Below are 15388 nucleotides of genomic sequence, written 5' to 3' on the forward strand. Positions count from 1 at the left end.
AAATGATACAAATGTTTGTGTAGAAGAAAGGGTCTCAAGAAAGTCTGCGAAGGATAGTGCCAAAAGTGCTAAGAAAAAAAAACCTACTGTATTATGGAGGTAAAGAGTTTATTCTTATTGTTATTTGCCTTACGTCCCACTAAGTACTTTTACGGTTTTCGGAGACGCCGAGGTGCTGGAATTTAGTCCCGCAGGAGTTCTTTTACGAGCCAGTAAATCTACCGGCACGAGGCTGACGTATTTGTGCACCTTTAATTACCACCGGACTGAGCCAGGATCGAACCTGCCAAGTTGGGGTCAGAAGGCCAGCGCCTCGTTCGTCTGAGCCACTCAGCCCGGCATTATTATTATTATTATTATTATTATTATTATTATTGTTGTTGTTTTACGTTGGTTGTCTCCATATTTTTATTAATGCATAATAATTATTATTTGTTGGGTACTTTGACAAATAAAACACTCAAGCTTTGACCGCATAGATCGCACTTCAAACCTACTTCTTTCAAAATTGCGAAGACCTGACTTACGAATTACGATACGAGTACAGGTGTTAGAAATCTCACCTTTTATATTAATACAATATTTGTGAATATTTCATTATTACAGGGTACAGACGTATCAAGTGTTTGCATTGCACGGGTCGGTCGGAGGCAACAGCTCGCCTCTTTGCGTGTCGTCATCGGAGCTACAGTACGGCCTGTACATTACGAAAGGAGTGCGGATACTGTTTACTACCTATCACACTTGGTGCTGATTTAAACATCGATCTGAAGTCAGCGCCTGGTCAGAGTTTCTTTCCTCCATGCGTGATACGCTCGCCCTCGAATTAAGCAAGCACTCAGCCACTTCCACTACGTTCACCGATGCTGTGTTCAATCACCACGTAAAACGCTTAACAACCCAAGAGTACGTTTAATACTTTTGCTATCATCGTCCATTACTGAGTATAACTAATGTATCCAAACCTATGTCTGTCCATTAATATGTAAATACATTTTTGTTGCACTCCAACAGTATTGTAATTTTTTTTCTTCGCGAAAAATACTTCATTCTATCTCTAAACTCCTGTACTCTATTATAGACACTCGCACTTCGCACACGGAGAAGCATTGAATTGTGGATATGAACTTGCTTTCTTGTCTTCTAAGTCCAAAAACATAGCCATGAACATACATATGCTTTTCCGTGTAGCGGAGAAAATGTACTTTTTTCTCTGTCCTAATTGAGTGATTTTCTCTGTTGCTGTGCAGGTCTTGTTCCTGGAGGTGACGGACCCTGAAGGCCAGTTGATAACTGGAGCAATGGCTCTCAAGACACTGATAACCAGCTACTGTAAGAAGTTCCGCAGCCGGTGAAATGCTCCGTTTTACGACAAGCGATAATTATTTTTACGAGGGGAAGGGTGTGGGGAGATGACGGAGGAAGCAGAAGACAAGAGAAGTTGCGTTGTGATAACATCAGTGTGTTCCGTGAGGGATTATGTGGAAGGCGAAACCTCCAGACCTAGTATGGCCACTTCATGTGGTAATACTTTGTTGCTGTCTGATTATTCCTTCCACATTAGCCAGTGTTGAACGCGATAATAAGGCGAGTGGCGGTAGAGTCTGTAACAGTGTCGACATTCGCAATTCTATTAGTTCCTTTAAAAATTTGGAAGGATGTCGTGTGGTAGAAGGTTTCGTCCAAATTGTCTTGTTTGATCAAACAAATGAGACTGATTTTGAGAACATATCCTTCCCAGAACTCAGAGAAATCACGTGTTATCTACTGCTCTTTCGTGTGAAAGGTTTGAAGAGTTTAGGACCATTGTTTCCAAATTTGGCTATTATACGTGGAAATAAGTTGTTCAAAGATTATGCGCTTGTGATTTACGAAATGTTTCAGTTACAAGAAATCGGTTTATGGGGGTTAACCTCTATAGAAAGGGGTGACATACGGATAGAAAAGAACCCCAGTCTTTGTTTTGTGGAGTCTATAGATTGGAGTTTGATTTCTAGTGGTGAAAGGGTGATTGCTATGAATGAAGATGAAAAGGTATGTCGGTCAAGTTCCGTGTGTGCCAATAGTAATTGTGAGGGAGGGTTGTGCTGGGGCAGTAACCGCTGCCAGAAGGTGCACCAAGAAGGATGTCATGAAATGTGTGTTGGAGACTGCACTGGACCCGGACCCAGAGACTGTTCTGCCTGTAGACACGTCCTGGTGGATGGCGAGTGCGTCAGCTCGTGTCCTAATAATAGGTAATGTATTATTTATGTGTTTATAAAGTCTTATACAGAGTGCTCGTCATAGTAAATAGTATTCATTTGCTGCACTACCCATAGTGCATATTTTTAGAGAATGAACGCGACATATTTGGCGGGAGTTCCTATTGGCTGATAGGTGACACCAAATACAGTAGAGACAATACGCGACACTTACGGATTTAGCCTTGTTAAAATGGGAGACAATTCGACGGTGGCGCTCCTGGTGACTTGACCTGAAAAGTCGCGCTAAATTCAAATATCAATGGAAATGCATATACGAAACTGGATAAATAAATTACGTCTAGAAAGAAAGTGTTATTGAGATATTAACTTCGAAGTTGCTAAAGCAATTCTGGATAAATGAATGAAGAATTATTTTAAAAGTTATTGTTTAAAGACTGAAATTAGACATATAAACAAGATGTGAAGTGGACTGCTGTGAAACGGCTTGATCTTTCATTTATGCATTACTTTTTTGCTATAGCATTCCTGCCTGAACTTTTACGGTTAGATTTGTCTTTTTTCTCATTTAAAAAACATTGTATCATCACATTAAGACACTTGTCAATACAAATATTGGCACAATCCTTACACACATGATGCAATGAATTAACGTTTAAAAGCTGGACAATCTTCCTCTTAACATGAAGCCTACTAACATAAAGAAAATCTATAAAATCCCGGCTTTAATCTGAGAAGAGGGATAAATGAAAGAAAAGTATGAAAATGTTGTCGATAGTGATGCTTTGAGTAATATTTACGTACAATTAGAGTAAAAATGTAACATACCCTTGGCTGTATAGTCGAGGATTTTTCAAGTCGCTGGCTTGGAAATGATCTGAACAGATCTTATAATTCTTATATAAGCGTAACGTCCCTTCTTTCTTATACACCTTATCCAAATCACTTCTGTGACATTTCAAAACCCACAGATCACACCTACAACAACACATCGGCATTGAAAGTTAACTGCTGCACTATACAATAAAATATGCGTGTTATATTTTAAGCCAGTTAAAATATGGGTCGAGCAGGTCAGAAGATTATGAAGTACTATAAAAGTCTCTTTGTCACTGGAAGAATATATATGCAAACACAATATTACTTACATTTTCTTGTCACGAGGTAAACGAAAGAAAGACCGCGCATTCTTCTCTACATCATAGTTACTGCAGACAAACACCGCACATATCTTTCCCCTTATGTTGAGAGGAGGTATCAAGGAATGACATACGCTGCTATTTAATTATGTCAACTCCCTGAAAACGCATAAATAACACCAAAAACTTCACACACAAATACACGTGCTCTTACGACAGAATCAGTAGTTCTCAGGTCTACCCGCTAGGGAGAGCTCTAATAGCTGTTACCAGCGTATATTTTGTTTGCCATCTCCGCGCTGCAACAATGGATCTCGTCATTCTGGGAATGGTGTTTCGGAACAACCCTAAAAAAATGCAGGAAATTGTTTTCATCAAGCGCTGGCCTAAATTTTGGTCATCTTGCTATTTAACAATGACTCACTGTCTTGGTCTAAACAAATTAATTATCTCGGCTTAATAATGGACCGTGGTTTCACGTGGTGCCACGGCATGCCTGAAAGCCTTGAGACCTCTGCTATGTACAATCGCGATCACAAGCATTCCGTGTGGAAAAGGAAACAGGTAAGGTTTGGGCTAAGATTTTGGCCAACCATGAGGATGAACTAGTAACCAAGGCAACGTCACATGTGTTCGTCTTCCAGGAGGTGTGGCTTGCGACGTTGCGCACACAGAGGTCACTCACTCCCACTGTTTTTTTTTGGGGGGGGGGGGAACTGATTAAGATGTTTCTATGGTTAAACATTCTGGCTACACTGGCTTTTCCTAATCAAGTTAAACAATTAATTAACTGTAATTTAATTGCGATGAAGTTTGCACGATGTAATCCCACCCCAATATATGGCATTTTTTTTTTTTGTACAGCGCTGACAATAACTTCATAGGAACGGTTTTCCAAACGCCATTGCGTCTCTGATAATCATAATTATTTAATGCCAGGTTATTTTTACTTTGGTTCTTGAGGATAAAAATTATTGTTGTTATTAATAGTAGTGGTAGTAGTATTTAACAGGGCCTATATTGACGACAATAAGAGTCATTCTTTCTTAAGTGGTTGAGCGCGATGCCATTTGATAATGAAGTCATAGTCGAGACCGCTAACATTTCAGCCAGACTTCGCACACAAGAATTACAAGGAAGCTGAAGAATTTTACCCTCAATGAGTTGACATACACATTACGTCTGTTGCCTTGAATGAGCCGTGTGGTTCCTTCCTTCATTCCCCTCCCACTTCATTGTCGAGCCAGTGGGAAGTGTGGGCAGGTGGGGAAGCAAGTACCTTCCCCGCCGTGTGTGTTTCGTTCATGCTAGATATCCTCGTACTTCGTTTTCTCCACCTCCCCTCACTCTTCAGATGTGTGCATGTGTTAACGCGTCTAATGGATGTGACCAATGAGAGAGAGAGTGTGTGAGCATGTATTGGGTGGTTCTGAGGGCTGTACTGATTTCTTGCCTCAAATGAATATTTCTGGCAACGAGATACTAAACATTTCGAGTGCACTAAATGCGTCTCTTCAAATATTAAGAAAAACATGTATTTAGCATGTGTCAGGAACATCCTGCTGTACGCTTGTGAAGCCTGGGGCTATATTCCAAAAATTCATCTTTCAAAATTACAAGTTTTTTGAAATAAAACTCTAAGAATGATGATTAGAGCCCCAATACTGAAATGTAATAAAATGGTACGAACTTAGTATACCGCTTATTAGATCTCAGATAAATAAAATGGTAAAGATGACCAAATCTAGAACTCTCCTTAGCCACTCAACCGACCCTGGCATCCTACTCTTAAAACGCGCCGCAAGAACCAGGAAGCCGAACACACGATTCAAACATCATGGCGCTTGGCTAACTTATGACCTGTTTTAAATATGAAAACAAAACCTTTCGGACTTTTTCAATTGCTATTGGCTTTACGTCACATCGACACAGATAGGCCTTATGGCGACGATGGGACAGGAAAGGGCTAGGACTGGGAAGGAAGCGGCCGTGGCCTTAAGTAAGGTACAACCCCAGCATTTTCCTGGTGTGAAAATGGCGCGTAAAAAGCTCCTTCGGGACAAAATTCTGGCACTTAGCAATTTACTTCTTTTTTTTTTTTACCTGACATTCAATCCAATAAGATTTCTTCCCAACGAACAACTTGTACCGACATAAAAAGTTCTACCCAATGTTAACATAAAAAGCCGCCAATAATCTGTTGCAGTGATCAACCGTAGGAAGCCGGGCTGAGTGGTTCAGACGGTTGAGGCGCTGGCCTTCTGACCCCAACTTGGCACGTTCAGTTCTGGCTCGGTCCGATGCTATTTGAAGGTGCTCAAATACGCCAGCCTCGTGTCTGTAGATTTACTGGCACGTAAAAGAACTCCTGCGGTACTAAATTCCGGCACCTCGGCGTCTCCAAAAACCGTAAAAGTAGTTAGTGGAACGTAAAGCCAATAAAATTATTATATTTATTATTATTATTATTATTATTATCCAACGGTAGGCAGTAGTGGCGTTTGACCGGGGGGGGGGGCGAGGGGGGACAGTCCCCTCACTTTGTGGAGAAAACTTAACTTGTATTCCATTTTAGCGGACTGAAACTAGGAATTATAGGAATTATTATAAAAAAATTGTACAAGCCCTGTTGTCTTATAAGCTAATTCTTTACTTTATATTCTTTAATTTTTAGCAGAAATACGCACTATTAAGAGGGGAATTCCTCAAGGCAGTATTATCGGACCTTTGTTTTCTTATATATATAAATGATATGAGTAAAGGAGTGGAATCGGAGCTAAGGCTTTTTGCGGATGATATTATTCTCTATAGAGTGATAAATAAGTTACAAGATTGTGAGCAACTGCAACGTGACCTCGAAAATGTTGTGAGATGGACAGCAGGCAATGGTATGTTGATAAACGGGGTTAAAAGTCAGGTTGTGAGTTTCACAAATAGGAAAAGTCCCCTCAGTTTTAATTACTGCGTTGATGGGGTGAAAGTTCCATTTGGGGATCATTGTAAGTATCTAGGTGTTAATATAAGGACAGATCTTCATTGGGGTAATCACATAAATGGGATTGTAAATAAAGGGTACCGATCTCTGCACATGGTTATGAGGGTGTTTAGGGGTTGTAGTAAGGATGTAAAGGAGAGTGCATATAAGTCTCTGGTAAGACCCCAACTAGAGTATGGTTCCGGTGTATGGGACCCTCACCAGGATTACCTGATTCAAGAACTGGAAAGAATCCAAAGAAAAGCAGCTCGATTTGTTCTGGGTGATTTCCGACAAAAGAGTAGCGTTACAAAAATGTTGCAATGTTTGGGTTGGGAAGAATTGAGAGAAAGGAGAAGAGCTGCTCGACTAAGTGGTATGTTCCGAGCTGTCAGCGGAGAGATTGCGTGGAATGACATTAGTACACGAATAAGTTTGAATGGCGTTTATAAAAGTAGGAAAGATCACAATATGAAGATAAAGTTGGAATTCAAGAGGACAAACTGGGGCAAATATTGATTTATAGGAAGGGGAGTTAGGGATTGGAATAACTTACCAAGGGAGATGTTCAATAAATTTCCAATTTCTTTGAAATCATTTAGGAAAAGGCTAGGAAAGCAACAGATAGGGAATCTGCCACCTTGGTGACTGCCCTAAATGCAGATCAGTATTGATTGATTGATTGATTGATTGATTGATTGATTGATTGATTGATTGATTGATTGATTGATTGATTGATTGATTGATTGATTGATTGATTGATTGATTGATTGATTGATTGATTGAAATGTCGTTCGTCGTGGCTAACCGATTTGCATAGCGCCACAGAAAGCAGAGGAGACTTTGCATATGTTGTGAGAAAGGGTAGCGGGGTTTTTTTTTTTTTTTTTTTTTTTGGCCAAGATTATGGACACTGAAGTATGATTCACCGGCTTGTTGCGTGTATTCGTCCGTGTGGCAGTCTCTTTAGTGTCTGTTAGTTTGTAGTCAAATACTAAATGTTTAATACACCCCTGTTTAATTGTAATGCATGTGTATATTGTTCCTTTGGTGAACGTTTTATTCTATAGTCTAGTATTGAATCAAAGACTCAAAAACTATTATTACCGCACTTAAGTTGGTAAAACCTTTACCTCTCTGTGGAAATTCGCCCAGAGGGCATACATTTTTTTTTACTACTTTGTAACTTTTCTTTTTCCAGTTTTTATGCACATAAACACCCCCTCACCTCCCCTACGACTTTTGTTTCCTAATCGCTGCTACTGAGTCCGAAGGAGACCATTAGTTTCGCCGAGAAATTAGCCATTAATCTTTTTCAAAAATCGGAGAATAATCAGGGTAGTTTACAAAGATGTGGTACACCCTTAACACAGTGGACGTGATGTTTATCTACTGCTCATAAGGTCGATCTACTATAGCTGTATTACAAGAACTGTTGCTAGCAGGTCTTGTGCTTAATCTGCCTGTCACCTTTTGAATTGCAAACGAGAGAGCTGACATGGAAGGTTCATTACATTCCAGCCATTATTTCATTTCAGCATGTATAATACTGTAATACATTCCGTCCTCTTAGCGTTACAGAGAAGCCGTTAATTTCATTAACAGGCTATATACGAGTTTGCCAACTTTTATTCATAAAGTGGTTTACATTTAACACGATTCCATCATGATTAGGCGTGCCAAAATTTAGTTCCTCTCTTTCCTTGCAAGGTAATGTTAAGTACCTCTTACAGTCTAATGGCTAATGAGGAATGTGGAGAGCCAGACTTCACATTTTCTTGACCTTTGCTAGGAAAGACCCGACTTTACTCCCGGAGGAAATAACTTCAGCACTCATTTGGCCTGTTCGCTGAGTCGGCTAGAGGCCACTTGAAGGTGATTAGCGGTTCGTAAGGTCTTGATCATCATGTTGTTTTGTCCCCGATAACGCGGGCACGCCGTGTGGGTGGAGGACCCAGACGAAGAATACACCCGCGGTATCCCCTGCCTGTCGTGAGAGACGACTAAAACGGGCGACCAAGGGGTGACGACGCTAGAACCATGAGACTACTTTGTGATTAGTACTATTATGTGCGGAACACCATGGGTTGACGTTACTTGCGATTAGTACCAGCTTGCGAGGAAAACCATGGGTCTACGTTACATAGGAACAGTACCATTATGCGAGAAACGCTATGGGTCTGGGAGTTGCTTGTGATAAATGTCATCGTGTGTAGTCCGCCGGTCGGTCCCACTGTGTTCAAAATGGGCCTGCGTTACCTATGAGTAGTACCACTTTACGAGAGACACCATAGGTCTACGTTGCCTGTGATTAGTGCCACTGTGTCAGAAACACCCTGGGTTTGACAGGCGGTCGTGATTAGTAGCACTATGTGAGTAAAACCATGGGTCTGCGTTGCCTGAGAGTAGTACCATTATGTGAGGAACACAGTGGGTTGCCTGTGGGCGTTACCATTATGTGTGATACACCGTGGGTATACATTACCTATAATTATTACCACTATGTCACCAACACCATGACTATATGTGGCCTGTGATACCGGCGCCCGTAATTAGTCCCACTATGTGAGGAACACCACGGGTCTGCTTTGCTTGTGAGTAGTACCATTATGTGCGAAACACCATGGGTTTGTGTTACCTGTGAGTGGAGTCATTGCGTGTGACATACCGTGGGTCTACACTCACTTAGCAAATGTCATGGGATAGACACCTAATAGTGTGTGGGGCCTCCTCTGGCCCTGCGAACTGCAGTGAGACGCCGTGGAAGTGAGTCGACAAGTCCCTGGTAGTCCTCTGGACGTAGCTGACACCAAATCGTTTTCAGAGCAGCCGCCAATGCTGGTCTGTTCGTGGGTGCAGGATCCATGGCACGGAGCCTGCGTTCCAGGACATCCGAGATATGCTGGATACGGTTCATATCGGGGCTCCTGGGTGGCCATGGCAGTCGTTTTGACCTCCGCTGCATGTTCCTGGAACCACTCCCGGGCAGCGTGGGAGCGATGTGGTGGCGCGTTATCATCTTGAAATACCGCAGAACCGTCTGGGCGCTGGAAGGCCAAAAATGGGTGGAGCTGGTCTCCGAGCAGCTCAACATACCGCGTAACATTCAAAGTCTCTTCCAGAACAACTAGGCGGCCCATTCCATACCAGGAAAACGCACCCGAGACCATAACAGAGACGCCAACGCCCTGGACCACACCTTCGTGGCAGGCGGGATCCATCGCTTCATGCCGTCTGCGCCATACACGGTGCCTCCCATCGGCATATTGCAATTTAAATCGTGATTCGTCCGACCATATCACGTCACGCCATTTTTTCAGTGTCCATCCCTGGTGACTGGCGACAAATGCGCGTTGTTGTGCCCGATGACGTTGGGTTAACAGTGGCACCCGTGTGCGGCGCCGGCTCCCATACCCCATAGAATCCATGTTCCTACGGATTGTCCACTGGGAGACGTGTCTAGCACGGACTGTGTTGAATTGAGCCGTGATTTGTTGCAAGGTTGCCCATCTGTCACTATTGACAATCCGTCCCAGATGTCGCCGGTCACGGTCATCGAGGGTGACTGGACGGCCGGTCGTTCGTCTGTTGTGGATGGTGACACCCGCATACAACCATTCACGATGCACACTGGGCACGGTTGATCGTGTGAAGCCGAATTCCAGCACCACTTCCGAAATCGCACTTCACATCCGTCGGGCACCGACCACCATACCCCATTCTAACGGTGTCAGCTCACGACGACGTTCCATGTTACACCTGTCACATGCTCAGCCACTGCTCACAAGATCTCCTATACAACTGCCGCTGGCACTGGGGGCGTGTGGTGCGCAGACAACACACCTGCACATCAGTGCTCCGCTATCCCGTGACAGGCAGATGTTGAGGAAAGTAGAAGAGAAGGAAGAGGGAAAGAAGAAGGTGGTAGTGTTTCACGTTGGTACTAACAACATAAGGCAAGCAGGTATAAGTACCAACATAGTTGGGGATGTGTGGGATCTGGTAAATGCAGCACGGATGAAGTTTAAGGAAGCGGAGATTGTTATCAGTGGAATACTCTGTAGGAGGGATACTAACTGGAAGGTGATTGGGGATTTAAATGAGACTACGGAGTGGGTATGTGGGAAACTGGGAGTGAGATTTCTAGATCCTAATGGGTGGGTAGGAGACAGGGATCTACGCCCAGATGGCCTTCACTTAAACCGCAGTGGTACATATAAGTTAGGAAACTTGTTTAAAAGGTTTATAGGCAGGTACATTCAGGGAGACGGGGTGGCCTAGGGAGCGGTGTTAAGCGAACAGGGAACTGGAAATAAAGTAGGGATGACATATATATGTTAGTGTTCAACTGTAGAAACATTGTAAACAAAGGAATCGAATTAAGTAATTTAATAGATATATACTTACCAAATATTGTAATAGGAGTTGAATCATGGCTGAGAAATGATATAATGGATGCCGAGATATTCTCACGGACCTGGAGTGTGTATCGTAGAGATAGGATAGGAATGGTAGGAGGGGAGTATTCATTCTGGTGAAAGAAAAATTTGTAAGCTACGAAAAATTTAAGGATGAAAAACGTGAAATTCTGGGTGTAAGGCTCTTCTCTAAAGATAATAGGCAACTTGATGTCTTTGGAGTGTACAGACCGGGAAAGGGTAGCGCTGACGCTGATTCAGAATTATTTGATACGATAATCAGCTATGTTGGAAATGATATGGAAAGGAATGTGATAGTAGCAGGTGATCTCAATTTACCAAATGTCAGCTGGGAAGGCAATGCGAACGATAGGAAGCATAAACAACAAATGGCAAATAAGTTAATATGGGAAGGGCACCTGATTCAGAAAGTGATGGAACCAACTACAGGGAAGAATATTTTGGATGTGGTGCTGATAAAACCAGATGTGCTCTATAGAGAAACCGAAGTAATAGATGGTATTAGTTATCACGAAGCTGTTTTTGTCGTAGTTAAAAATAAATGTGAAAGAAATGAAGGTCTTAAAAGTAGGACTATTAGGCAGTACCATATGGTTGATAAAACAGGCATGAGGGATTTTTTGAAAAGTAACTGGAAAACGGTAAATAAAAATGTAAACAGACTCTGGGATGGGTTTAAAGCAATTGTTGAGGAATGTGAAAATAGATTTGTACCTTTAAAGGTGGTAAGGAATGGCAAGGATCCGCTATATTATAACAGAGAAGTAAAGAGATTAAGAAGGGGGTGCAGACTGGAAAGAAATAGAGTTAGAAATGGTTATGGAAGTAAGGAGAAATTGAAGGAACTTACTAGGAAATTGAATCTAGGAAAGAAATCAGCTAAGGATAACATGATGGCAAGCATAATTGGTAGTCATACAAATTTTAGTGAAAAATGGAGGAGTATGTATAGGTAGTTTAAGGCAGAAACAGGTTCAAAGAAGGACATTCCAGGAATGATTACTGAACAAGGGGAGTGTGTATGCGAGGATCTTCAAAAGGCAGACGTATTCAGTCAGCAGTATGTAAAGATTGTTGGTTACAAGGATGATGTTCAGATAGGGGTTGTGAGTAACACTAAAGAAGTATTAAAATTTACCTGTGATAACAATGACATTTACAGTAAGATACAAAAGTTGAAAACTAGAAAAGCAGCTGGAATTGATAAGATTTCTGGGGATATACTAAAGGCAATGGGTCGGGATATAGTACCATATCCGACGTACTTATTTGATTATTGTTTCGTTGAAGGAGCTATACCAAATGAATGGAGAGTTGCTATAATAGCCCCTGTGTAAGGGAAAGGGTGATATACATAAAGCTGAAAATTACAGGCCAGTCAGTTTGACATGCATTGTAGCCTATGTAAGCTTTGGGAAAGCATTCTTTCTGATTATATTAGACATGTTTGCGAAATTAATAACTGGTTTGACAGAAGGCAGTTTGGGTTTAGGAAAGGTTATTCGACTGAAGCTCAGGTTGTAGGATTTCAGCAAGATATAGCAGATATCCTGGATTCAGGAGGTCAATTGAATTGTATTGCGATTGACTTATCTAAGGCATTTGATAGGGTAGATCATGGAAGACTACTGGCAAAAATGAGTGCAGTTGGACTAGAAAAAAGAGTGACTGAATGGGTGGCTATATTTCTAGAAAATAGATCTCAGAGAATTAGAGTAGGCGAAGCTCTATCTGACCCTGTAATAATTAAGAGGGGAATCCTCAAGGTAGTATTATTGGACCTTTATGTTTTCTTATATTTATCAATGATATGTGTAAAGAAGTGGAATCAGAGATAAGGCTGTTTGCAGATGATGTTATTCTGTACAGAGTAATAAATAAGGTAGAAGGTTGTGAGCGGCTGCAGGGTGACCTCGATAGTGTTGTGAGATGGACGGTGGACAATGTCATGATGATAAACGGGGTTAAAAGTCAGGTTGTGAGTTTCACAAATAGGAAAAGTCCTCTCACTTTTAATTACTGCGTTGATGGGGTGAAAGTTCCTTTTGGAGATCATTGTAAGTACCTAGGTGTTAATATAAGAAAAGACCTTCATTGTGGTGATCACATAAATATGATTGTTAATAAAGGGTACAGATCTCTGCACATGATTATGAGGGGTTTAGGGGTTGTAGTAAGGATGTAAAGTAGAGGGCATATAAGTCTCTGGCAAGACCCCAACTAGAGTATGGTTCCAGTGTATGGGACCCTTACCAGGATTACTTGATTCAAGAAATGGAAAAATCCAAAGAAAAGCAGCTCGATTTGCTCTGGGTGATTTCCGACAAAAGAGTAGCGTTACACAAATGTTGCAAAGTTTGGGCTGGGAAGATTGGGAAGAAAGGAGACAAGCTGCTCGATTAAATGGTATGATCCGTGCTGTCAGAGGAGAGATGGCGTGGGAGGACATCAGTAGATGAATAAGTTTGAGTGGTGTCTTTAAAAGTAGGAAAGTTCACAATATGAAGATAAAGTTGGAATTCAAGAGGACAAATTGGGGCAAATATTCGTTTATAGGAAGGGGAGTTAGGGATTGGAATAACTTACCAAGGGAAATGTTCAATAATTTTCCAATTTCTTTGCGATCATTTAAGAAAAGGCTATGAAAACAACAGATAGGGAATCTGCCACCTGGGCGACTGCCCTAAATGCAGATCAGTATTGATTGATTGATTGATTGATTGATTGATTGATTGATTGATTGATTGATTGATTGATTTGCTCAGTCAGTGTACATTACCTGAGATTAGTATCACCATGCAAGAAACACCATGAATCTACTATACCCGTTATTAGTACCACTATGGGAGGAACACCATGGTTCTGCTTTGCCAGTGATTAGTACCATTATGAGGGGCCGGCGACCGGGATTTTGGACCCCTTTAGATAATAAGTATCATCCCAATAATTAAGGCATTGTGAATTGGATCTACTGATAGTTTTGGTTTCACGATATTTTTTTCGTTTTCGTTTTAGGTTCTAGTCAGTGGATATATTTTGGCTCAGTTTGATGGTATTTGAAGGTGCTCAAATACGACAGCATCCTGCCGATAGATTTACTGACATTTATAAAAGAACTCCTGAGGGACTAAATTCCGGTCCCTCTGCGTCTCCGAAAACCGTAGAAGCAGGTAGTGGGACTTAAGGCCAATAACTTGAAAACCCTCTCTATTCAGTAGGAACCAAATGCTGATCCATATTGCTCTGAGTGGATAAATCTAAATACTCCAGGAATTGTCGTAGAATTTTCTAATCGATGACTAGTGTCATCTAATCTTTGTTCTGTGAGCACCCTACTCTGATTGTTTGATTTTTTTAAAGCTAAATACTTCCACTAGGTGACATTTTTCATTCAGAGGAAAGGTTGTTTATCTAGTAATCTTGCTTGAAATAGAGAATTCTGAGTAAACATGTAAGTTACTGTGTGGATAATGGATAGCCATCTTATTGGTAATGTTGTATTAAGTGGAAATAAATGAAATTTTACTTGGATAGCATCTCAGAGGACAGATATGTTCATTGCGATGTCCAGGAACCGACCATCCCGCCCGAAGAAGTACATTTACTTTTATAACCTAATGAAGACTCTTACACGTCATTTTCATTTCTCAAGTAGCTACTTGCATTCCTATTGGCCAGTGTGAAGTGGCACGTGATCTCGCACCCGTCAATAATGTTAATCATAATATTCGTGACCAACCCCGACCAATGGTCTTGTCCAGGTCCTATCCTAACCATCCGCACTGCAAGAACCAGTCCAGACCAAAAGTCTTGTCCAGGTCCTATCCTAACCGTCCGCACGGCAAGAATCACTCCAGACCAGTAGTCTTGCCCAGGTCCTATCCTAACCGTCCGCATGGCAAGAACCACTCCAGACCAGTTATCTTGTCCAGGTCCTATCCTAACCGTCTGCACGGCAAGAATCACTCCAGACCATTGATTTTGTCCAGGTCCTATTCTAACCGTCCGCACGGCAAGAACCACTCCAGACCAATGGTCTTGTCCAGGTCCTATACTAACCGTCCGCGTGGCAAGAACCACTCCAGACCAGTGGTCTTGTCCAGGTCCTATCCTAACCATCCGCACGGCAAGAACCACTCCAGACCAGTAGTCTTGCCCAGGTCCTATCCTAACCGTCCGCATGGCAAGAACCACTCCAGACCAGTAGTCTTGCCCAGGTCCTATCCTAACCGTCCACACTGCAAGAACCAGTCCAGACCAATGGTCTTGCCCAGGTCCTATCCTAACCGTCCGCACTGCAAGAACCAGTCTAGACCAATCGTGTTTCCACGCGAAACTAAAGGCCTAGGGCCGCTTCGCGGCTTCTAACCTATGCTTGTCCCTCCAGCTGTCGAAGCACCACTCACTCATTAGTTCCTAAGTGCAGAGATTGTCAGCACTGAGCACCGTTTGACAACATCCTTCCCGAGAAGGCCGCGTGCCTGTAAATACACGACAATCGTACCGCGGATATGAAAATCTTGACAGCCGTGCTGGAGTTATAATTGGATAGTTAAAGCACAGTTCAGTAGAAGACATATCGAGCCATATTTACACTGAGCGGTTAAATACACAAGATAAAACCGCACTGCT

The 15388-nt window shown here is 42.0% G+C and overlaps 1 pseudogene; it reads left to right on the forward strand.

Annotated features, from left to right (window-relative positions):
- Nucleotides 1-1380: 1380 nt before the first annotated feature.
- The window catches only part of LOC136883153 (insulin receptor pseudogene), a 60014-nt pseudogene continuing 46006 nt past the window's right edge, over nt 1381-15388 (forward strand).

Source organism: Anabrus simplex, chromosome 11, assembly GCF_040414725.1.
Source record: "Anabrus simplex isolate iqAnaSimp1 chromosome 11, ASM4041472v1, whole genome shotgun sequence".
Classification (NCBI taxonomy): Eukaryota; Metazoa; Arthropoda; class Insecta; order Orthoptera; family Tettigoniidae; genus Anabrus; species Anabrus simplex.